The sequence below is a fragment of the Zalophus californianus genome, chromosome 4 (genome assembly GCF_009762305.2).
Source record: "Zalophus californianus isolate mZalCal1 chromosome 4, mZalCal1.pri.v2, whole genome shotgun sequence".
NCBI classification, from domain to species: Eukaryota; Metazoa; Chordata; class Mammalia; order Carnivora; family Otariidae; genus Zalophus; species Zalophus californianus.
In genome coordinates this window covers 131,333,742-131,344,062 of record NC_045598.1, presented here as the reverse complement: position 1 = coordinate 131,344,062, position 10,321 = coordinate 131,333,742, and the positions used below count along the sequence as shown (strand labels likewise).

At 38.5% G+C, this 10,321-nt stretch overlaps 1 pseudogene; it reads right to left on the bottom strand.

The window, feature by feature from the left end:
* Positions 1-386: 386 nt before the first annotated feature.
* LOC113925774 lies at positions 387-1,906 on the bottom strand (annotated as a pseudogene).
* Between the last annotated feature and the right edge of the window lie 8,415 nt (positions 1,907-10,321).

Genomic DNA, 10,321 nt, shown 5'->3' with positions numbered 1-10,321 from the left:
GAGAAACCTTGTTCTTTGCCTACTTTCCTATCAGCTCTCATTGCTTATATCAAAATATGTCTTTATATAAAAATTAATAATCCTTTCTGGTATAACAAATGATTTGCTCCAATGTGCTATTTGACTTTTAATTTCTTTTTTTAAAGATTTTTTATTTATTTATATGACAGAGAGAGAGAGATACTGAGAGCAGGAACACAGGCTGAGCAGGGAGCCGGATGCCAGGCTTGATCCCAGGATGCTGGGATCATGACCTGAGCTGAAGGCAGACGCTTAACGACTGAGCCACCCAGGTGCCCCTGACTTTTAATTTCTATTATATATATTTTTGTAAGTCCCATGACAATTGTTTATTATAAAGGTGAACCCTGATCTTCATGATGGGCTTATTGGTAGGCTTTCTGGTAGCGAGCACCAGTGCCGGGACCTCTAAACTCTTTGGATTGGCAGCGCCAGAGATCAGCTACCCGGCAGGGGCAGGTTGTACTGGAGGAGAATGTCTTTGATATCCTTCTTGGAAGCCTCATCCTTCTGATAATAGGTACTTCTGATAATAGGTCACCAGGGCTCTGGAGATGGACAGGTGGATTGCGTCAATCTGGGCCACGTGACCACCACCCTTTACTCGGACTCAGATGTCCCCCCTGGCAAATTGCTCCTTGCACCCAAGCAGAGCTGGTTCCAATAGCTTATGTTGCAGCATGCGGGGCTAGGGCTGCCCATTCACCTTGATGAGGCAGTGGCTGTGGCTGTCTCCTTGCTACCGAAGACCTGCACGGACTGCAGAGGACCCTTGGACCGTATGGCTGCGAACATAGACAAGAGCTCCTCATTGCTTGGCAATGGGGGAAAAAGAGCTATTATATTTTTTTAGATGTATTCAATCTTTTATGTAAATATATCTTTCAATCTTTTGTAATTTCTTCTGTTGCTTGACATTTCTTCTCCTAAAGTTTTGGTGAATATTTGCTTCTATTTTTTATATTTATGTTTATTATTTAATTTTGTGTTTAGCTCTTCAATTATAATTTGCTGTTGTAGGGAGTGAGATGATATTTTAAACTAATTAAGCAGAATTTGTTCCTTTTAGGACTTACAGACTCTCTTGTTACGGGATTCTGAATGGAGTTGCCTTCTAAAGAGCAAAATTAAATGAACTTTGTGTATTTAATGTTTTGAATTACTTAAATTTTTTTGAAGATTTTATTTATTTATTTGATAGAGAGGGACACAGCGAGAGAGGGAACACAAGCAGGGGGAGCGAGAGAGGGAGAAGCAGGCTTCCGGCTGAGCAGGAACCTCAATGTGGGGCTTGATCCCAAGACCCTGGGATCATGGCCTGAGCCGAAGGCAGATGCTTAACGACTGAGCCACCCAGGCGCCCCTGAACTACTTAAATTCTTAAAATTTCTTATATGATCAAGGGTTAAATCACCAAGGATTAAATTACCTTTATTATTTTTGATCATCACAGACTACTCCCAGCCTCAGTTCATGGTCTATTTTTTCCTGATAAGCACAAAAATAACTGGGCATATCAACACCGATAAGCACAAAAAGAACTGGACAGAACAACACCAATCTATCATTCCAAGTAGAAAAGCAACCCTTAGAAATCTCCCTGATCTCAATGACTCAGAAGAGCCAACTTCATGTCTGAAGGAAATATGTAGCTCAGAATTACGTAATCCAAGTCCACAACAATTTGAATTGTGAGGGTCATGGCCAGATTGCACGTGGCGTTGTGGCTGGAATTTAATATGAGGTAATGGCTACTGTTGATTAAACATTGCTCCCAAGAGCCACTCTAGAGTCAGGGTTACCTCCAGCCCACAAGGATGACTTCACCCAAAAAGGAAAGATAAGAGGACCCAGGGACAACTGGCTGCTCCAGAAACACTGCCATGGGTACCTCACAGTTAATGGGTCAATTTATAAGTTCGGAAAGAAGGAGAGCATTACTCTTTGAGAAGCTACTATTAAATCTGTTGTACAACGTTGTGCCTGTAGTTAATAATACTGTGCATTTAGAAATGTTCAGTGGGTAGATCTCATATTAAATGTCCTTACCACAAAACAGCAAATAAAAAACAGAAAAAAAAAAAGGGCAGGAGGAAACTTCTGGAGGTGATGGATATGTCTATTACACAATCAAGGGTATATACATATGTCAAAACTCATCAAATTGTATACTTTAAATATGTTTTTTTTTTTTTTTTTGGTATATCACTATACCTGAGTAAGGCTGTTAAAAATATCTTGTCTGTATTGGGGGCAAGCTGTTGGATACTTTTAGAAGAAAAGACTATCTAATCCAGGACCTTGAAATCAGGGATTTGGACTCTGGTGAGAAAAATGAGCGATCAGACATCAAGATCAACCCCACCCTTGCATGTCTCTAGGTGCCTAGGAGAGCCTAGGACCAGTCCAGAATAGCACATGCTGACCAAGGGAACGACTGGGGAATTTGGGCTTGGGGAGTTCAGGAAAGCCTTTGAACCATATGGCTTGGAAGTCCTGTCCCTTTAAGCTGTAGGTGGTTGTAGAAGCTTTTAGGTTTCATTACCAGTAAAACCATTGAATTTGCAAGTGTGGAAATGTCAGACTGTCCAGTAGGGTTTTTATTTAACTTGGTCAGTTCATATTTATTTAGTACCTACTGTTGATGCTAGGTACAGGAAATACAGCTGTGAAAAAAAGAGACACAGCTGCCTCCCACCCCCTCCCATGTTGTTTACGAACTAAGGGAGAAACAGACATTAAACAAATAAGTGTAAATAAGGAACTAAACAATCACAATTAAGCAAAGCAATCTTTATACCAGGGTATCAGCTAATCCTGATATATCCGAGTTGATAGTTTATGCTGGCCAAAGCTGCTGCCAGTTGTGTGTTCTTTGGTTTCGCTTCTTGAAAACGAAAATAGTTCCAGCCTTATCTCTTTTTTCTCACTTTGAGGAAATTATTGAAACTTCACTTTCACTAATTAAAAACAAAACATTCTACCCAAGTTTCCTCAATTTCCTATCTGTAGTAGGCAGAACAATGACCTCCCAAAGATGTCCATGCCCTAATCCTCAGAGCCTATAAATATGCTCCTCTGGCGACATCTGTTCATGTGACAATGGTCCTCTTTGAGAAACGACCCACTACCTACACACATGGGCCCTTAGCTGCCATGTTATTCTACGTGAGTGTTCCTTGCCACAGTTGACTGAACTCAGGGTGAATACCAAGCTTGGGAAAACTGAGCATGGGCTTGTTCTTGATAAGTGGGAGAAAGAATAAGGTGCACAGTTGGGACCTAAGAAGTGGCCAACTTTGAGTATCTGCATGCCAAAGCAAAGAAAGCCTTGCTACAAAAAGAGAGAAGGGTGGAGCCTGTACTTCCTAAGTTCCCACTTGTTTCCCAGTTTCTGGTACTAGTCCCATATATGGTTCTGCTCTCCTTGTGGTTCCCTGGAGCATCACTGGTGTACTTGACATAAATTCTCATTTTTGTTTAAATCAGTTTGAAATGGGTCTATGTCATTTACAACAAATAGAATATGTGTTAAACAAATATGCACAGAAAACAGAATAGCAAAAGCTTTCCGAATGTTAATGATGGTGAGAAATTGTATATAACTTTTATTTTCTTCTTTATACTTTTCCATATTTACAGTTTTCTAAAGGGAGTAGTATCATTTCAATAATAAAAAAATAACATGCATTATAAGAGAAGGAAATCTTTATTTCTAAGGAAATGCTTGGTTTTTTTTCTTACACTAGAAAGAGCTTCACTACAAAATATGCTACTCAATTATTCTCAAATATAACTCTATATCCAGTAGGGGAAAAACAGCCCAGTGTTAGACAGTTGATAGAGTTCTCATGCAGGCCCAATGAGACCCCAATTTAACCAAACCCCAGACTTAGAAATGAGCCCTATTAGGCTAGTTAATTTTGAGGAAAATGGACTACATACCATCTTATATTTTCTTTATCAGAACAACTGCTAGAAACTAAGGTAATTAATAAAATGTTATGAAAGAGATTGTGGAGTAAACTTTGCAATAGTTGATGTGTATTGGAATGTTTTTCACAAAGATACAATATATTTCATGAAAAAAAAGGGAGAAAAGAAATAGGCCCTGTTAGTCTAAAGAGAAAGAATACCATCCTTTTTTCCAGCGATTGGTTCATGAGTGAGCATGTGACCCAATACGGGCCAGTGAGATTAAAGAAGAGGCTTCTAGAACTGTTCTTTTGTCCCATTTCCAAAGAAATTCAAGAAATGATCCTTTCTCCCTTTGTGGGGATGTTGTCATATATAGATAGAAGACCCAGAGCGGCTGCCACCATCTTACTCCTGGCCCAACTATGAATCTGACACCTAGAAGGGCAGAAACGGTAAGAACACTGCAGACAAGTGGAGCAGAGGTTGCTTATTTAATCCATCCTGAAGCCCGGGGTGCCTTTGGACTTCCAGTTAAGGAGCCCAGTAGCCTCCACTGTAGTTGAGCCTGTTTGAATCGAGCCTTCTGTCTTTCAGAGCCAAAGATTCCTAACTGACAAATCTATAAATTTAGAGATATCATGTAATCTCACTCAGTTAAGATCTGGTCTAGCATTTTTATTCTTCTCCATTTATCTCTACCCCATCTTTTTTGTCTCTAAGTGAGATTCCTTTACTTTCAGCATATTTTAATGTGGCTCAGCTTGTAAACAGTACATGTGTGGAACCTACTCAAAGATATTTCTAAAGTCCAAATCTGCTATTTCTTCTAGTTTTCTCTGACCACACATCTATAGTCTGCTCACCCTCTACCCACCCTTCATCCCCCCCTGCCACCACTAGGAAGCAGTTATGCTTTTCTCTTATAGAAGGCACTGCCACTCCTCCAAGAAATCACGTAGTCAGTCTACTCTTTATCTAGTGTCCTCCAGCATGCCTCCTTGGGAACCAAACCCTCCACCATGCCTCTTTGGGAACCCATAATGTGTCCCTTGCTAACTTGAATTAACCTTTGGAAGTCAGTTGGGAAGAAAAGTAGATACATTCTGCCATTGTTTATTCTTAGTCTATGTTGGTTTATTCCAAATAGCTTATAAAGAAATAGGTAGAGTTTAAATAAAATGAAACCACAATTCTTATATGCTATGGATTCTAGGGTGAAGAGGTATAATCAACATCAGTGATGATGCTTCTGAAGAAAATTTTGCTCTAAAAGTCCTTAGGAGATCTGATTTTACTAAGTCTACTAAATCAGTCCCACTTATGTAAGAAATATTTATTCAAGGGCTTTATACCAGTTTCACCTGCTAATCAGATGAAAAGAGAAATGTAAATAATAGGGAACCATTTAGGCCCAGAGGCCACAAAAACATACCACTGCATATTTTCCTAAGAGCTAATGAGGAAAAACTGTATCTTAGACCTCACACCCTCTCATCTTCCAATGCCATACGAAGAAGAGTTTTACATGTGATTTCTAGATTTCCAGTAACATTAATATATGTTTTATTTAGATAAACCCTTTTTTCAGAGTTTTAATAAAACATTTAAATACTCTAAGTTCTTTATAATATGATTCTACTTTATCTGTCCCAGTATTTCTGGCTTTTAGATAATGGAGGTACAGGTGTCTAAAATCGTACCTGGTATATATAGGCATCGAGAAAAACTAGTCAATAAGTGTCAGATGGGTTGTGATAATAGCTGAATTAAAGCAGCAGATTAAAGGAAGTTTCTGGTATGTAAGAAGTGCTACAAAAATAAAGCTAATGTTCTGGAGCTGATCTGACAGGACCCAGACTAAGTCTGATTAAGTCACACATTATGTAGAACAATGGAACTGATGCAAGAAATACCAAACACAGAACCTGATACCCAAATGACACGTAGAAGTCTCCCAGCATTCACTGGCTACCACTGGACAGAGGAATCAGTGTTCTGAGTGGGGCCAAAGCAACGCATCCGCAGTTAACACTCTTGACTTCAAAAGCACCTTCCAGAGAGTAGAAAATGTCATTTTCCATTCCTTTGTACATGTGCCTTCAAAGATGGAACTGAGATATAATTGACATCATTAGAACTTCCTATAAAATGCAATATTTAGGGGCGCCTGGGTGGCTCAGTCGGTTAAGCATCTGCCTTCGGCTCAGGTCATGATCCCAGAGTCCTGGGATCGAGCCCCACATCAGGCTCCCTAAGCAGGGATCCTGCTTCTCCCTCTGCCTGCCACTCCCCCTGCTTGTGCTCTCTCTCTGTCAAATAAAAATAAAAATCCTTTAAAAAATGCAATATTTAACCTTTGTCTTAATTGAATGAAGGTTTTAGAATATAGCTCCCAAACACTACTGTATATATTCAGAAGTTTACATACATAAATGTATATTGGATGGTAAATTTATTGTTCACTAATACCTCTATTTGCCAATAACCAGGGATGCTGATGAAACTTTTATTTTATTAAGATGAACGAGAATAGATATTTTTTCTGTTTTAAACATTTATCAAGAGTTTACTACATACCACACAAGGACCCTACGTAAACAATCTTGATGATTAGAACATAAAGACATTAGTATTGGAGGATATAAATAATATGTAAAATAGCTACAAAGTGGAATATATCCATGCAATATAATCCTTGACATTCTATAGCCTCCAGCTGAAAATAGCATGACAATCATATATAATTAGAAGCAAACAAAAATGTATTATATCTAAAGACTGTAGAAAAAGGAATAATTGTAGGGCTGAATTCCTGGTACGTCAAATGTACAGTCACATGGGACCTACACTTAGAAGGACCCTGAGATTGGTTTAATGCTCTACTGTCACTGTCTTAAAATTCTGAATAATGTTTGAATATAGGGCTTTGCATTTTCGTTTTGCACTGGATCCCCATATATTATAGGGCGTGTCCTGTTCTCAGTTCTAATTCTAATATATATAATTATACATATATAAAATTTTACATAAAAATTTTTATATAGGAAATATATATATTTCCCACACAAATACATCTTCTAAATGGAGGTACTCTTTCCACCACAAAACTGATCTAACTTAACCTCCAGACTTTTGGTTTCACTTTCTTACTTGTGAGGATAGGTTGTCACTAATCCATCCACAATCTCTTTCTTATTCTCCTTTATGAGAGGTTTATATAAGATGTATTTGATGATTATGGACAAGGCTGGTCCTAAGCAGTTCCTTTTTAGTTTTACCTCAGTTCACAGATATTTTCATCTTCATCCACTGATTTTTTTTTTAAAGCAAAATATAGCAACAACAAGAAGCCTTGCCTTTTCTAGGGAAACTGCAGATGTTGGGGCAAGAGATTTATCTTTCATCCAATCATCTGTCCATCCACCTATTTACTTATTTTTGTAACACACATTTATAAATAAGCACCTGTTATGGAAGAACCTGGGGTTCAAGGATAAGATAAGATGGGGTCTCTGGACCTGGAATGATTCACTGCATAATACACGGAGCCTGGCATATGATACTAGCATGATAGTGGAATGTAATCAAGTATTACAGAATGTTAATTAATTGAATGTTAAAAGGATTTTTTTTCCCTTGAAAAGTCCTTACTAGTTACCCCAGCATTATTCATTTACCATGGCTGATTTTCTCTACAGGGTTCCAAGAGCAGTGACTGACGAAGTCCAAATAGAGCACTGGGATACAGGGAGAGTGAGGGAAAGGACATTCCTTCCAGAGTGGGGAGCATACCAAGATTTACGGAGATGTAACTTCTCTGCTGAGTCTTACCAGGTGGGTGATAATACACTTTGTCTGGGGTGGGGAGGCAGGGATGGAGTTCAGATAGAAGGAGCAGCATTTGCCAGGCTTGGAACACAGTAGGACTTTGCTTTGCTCTGTATCAGTCATTCTGGAGTGGCCCCGACTTTGGCACAGAATTCTCCTCTGCACAAGGGGAAATGCCTGGAGTGAAAGGTAAACTCCTGAATGGTTTCATTAGCAGAGACTCAAACCAGCTGAGCTGATTTATTAAACAAGCAATACAACAGTAAGTATCTCTCACTACAAGTGTGGTTTATAGGTAGAACCACCATTTGATCTGAAACACCATTTGATCCATCCACATTGTTGCAAACGCAAGATTTCATTCTTTTTATGGCTGAGTAATATTCCATTGTATATATGGATACCACATCTTCTTTATCTGTTCATCAGTCAATGGACATTGGGACTCTTTCTATAATTTGGCTATTGTTGATAATGCTGTTATAAACACCAGGGTGCATGTATCCCTTCGAATCAGTATTTTTGTATCCTTTGGGTAAATACCTAGTAGTGCAATTGTTGGGTAGGTCTATTTTTAACTTTTTGAGGAGCCTCCATACTATTTTCCAGAGTGACTGTACTAGTTTGCATTCCCACCAACAGTGTAAGAGGGTTCCCCTTTCTCTGAATCTTCACCAACACCTGTTGTTTCTTGTGTTGTTGATTTTAGCCATTCTGACTGGTGTGAGGTGGTATCTCACTGTAGTTTTGATTTGCATTTCCCTGATGATGAGTGACATTGAGCATCTTTTCACGTGTCTGTTGGCCATCTGAATGCCTTCTTTGGAAAAATGTCCATTCATGTCTTCTGCCCATTTTTTAACTAAATTATTTGTTTTTGGGGTGTTGAGTTTTATAAGTTCTTGATATATTTTGGATACTAATCCTTTATAAGATATATCATTTGCAAATATCTCTTCCCATTCTGTAGGTTGCCTTTTAGTTTTGTTGATTGTTTCCTTTACTGTGCAAAAGCTTTTTATCTTGATGAGGTCCCAATAGTTTATTTTTACTTTTGTTTTCCTTGCCTCAGGAGACATATCTAGTAAGAAATTGCTATGGCCAATGTCATAGATTTCTGCTTGTGTTCTTTAGGATTTTGATGGTTTCCTGTCTCACATTTAGATCTTTCATCCATTTTGAATTTATTTTTGTGTATGCTGTAAGAAAGTGGTCCAGTTTCACTCTTTTTCATGTAGCTATCCAGTTTTCCCAACACCATTTGTTGAAGAGACTGTCTTTTTTCCATTGGATATTCTTTCCTGCTTTGTCGAAGATTAGTTGACCATATAGTTGTGGGTCCATATCTGGGTTTTCTATCCTGTTCCATTGATCTATGCGTCTGTTTTTGTGCAAGTGCCACACCATCTTGATCACTACAGCCTTGTAATATAACTTGAAGTCCAGAATTGTGATGCCTCCAGCTTTGCTTTTCTTTTTCAAGATTGCTTTGGCTATTTGGGGTATTTTGTGGTTCTACACATATTTTAGGATTGTTTGTTCTGGCTCTATGAAAAATGCTGGTGGTATTTTGATAGGGATTACATTAAATATGTAGATTGTTTTGGGTAGTATAGACATTTTAACAATATTTGTTTTTCCAATCCACGAGCATGAATATTTTTCCATTTCTTTGTGTCATCTTCAATTTCTTTCATCAATGTTTTATAGTTTTCAGAGTATAAATCTTTCACCTCTTTGGTTAGGTTTATTCCTAGGCATCCTGTGGTTTTTGGTGCAATTTTAAATGGGATTGATTCCTTGACTTCTCTCTCTGCTGCTTCATTATTGGTGTATAGAGATGCAACAGATTTCTGTACATTGATTTTGTATCCTGATTCGTGTATCAGTTCTAGCAATTTTTTTGGTGGAGTCTTTTGGGTTTTCTACATAGACTATCATGTCATCTGCAAATAGTGAAAGTTTGACTTCTTACTTGCTGATTTGGATGCTTTTTATTTCTTTGTGTTGTCCCATTGCTGAGGCTGGGACTTCCGGTACTATGTTAAATAATGGTGGTGAAAGTGGACATCCCTTTCTTGTTCCTGACTACAGAGGAAAAGCTCTGTTTTTCCCCGATGAGGATGATATTAGTGATCTGTTCCTCCTCCAAACCACGTCTCTGCTTTTCCTATCTTCCTCGAAATGGACTTCACTCTCCTTCTAGTTCTGTAGTTTGTTCTATCAGTCCCCATGTCAATTTCTTGGGTATTCACAATGATTTCATAGTTATCTAGCTGTGTTCAAGAGGGGAGGCAAGGCTAGGGTCCTCCTACTACACAGCCATCTTAGCTCCCCCCTCATGTTCTTTTTCCACTGAAACCTGGGTCCTATACTTCGTTCCTATGGCTAGTCTCTTTTGAGCCTCAAGATGACCTTAATGTTCATCATAGATCCTTTTACTTATGTGTTCCTAAACAACCTCAAATACAACATTGCTTTATATAGTGTAGTTTTATTGAAGGCTTGTAGGTAACTGAGGCAGTTACCCTACAGTATGGCCAAAAACTACAAT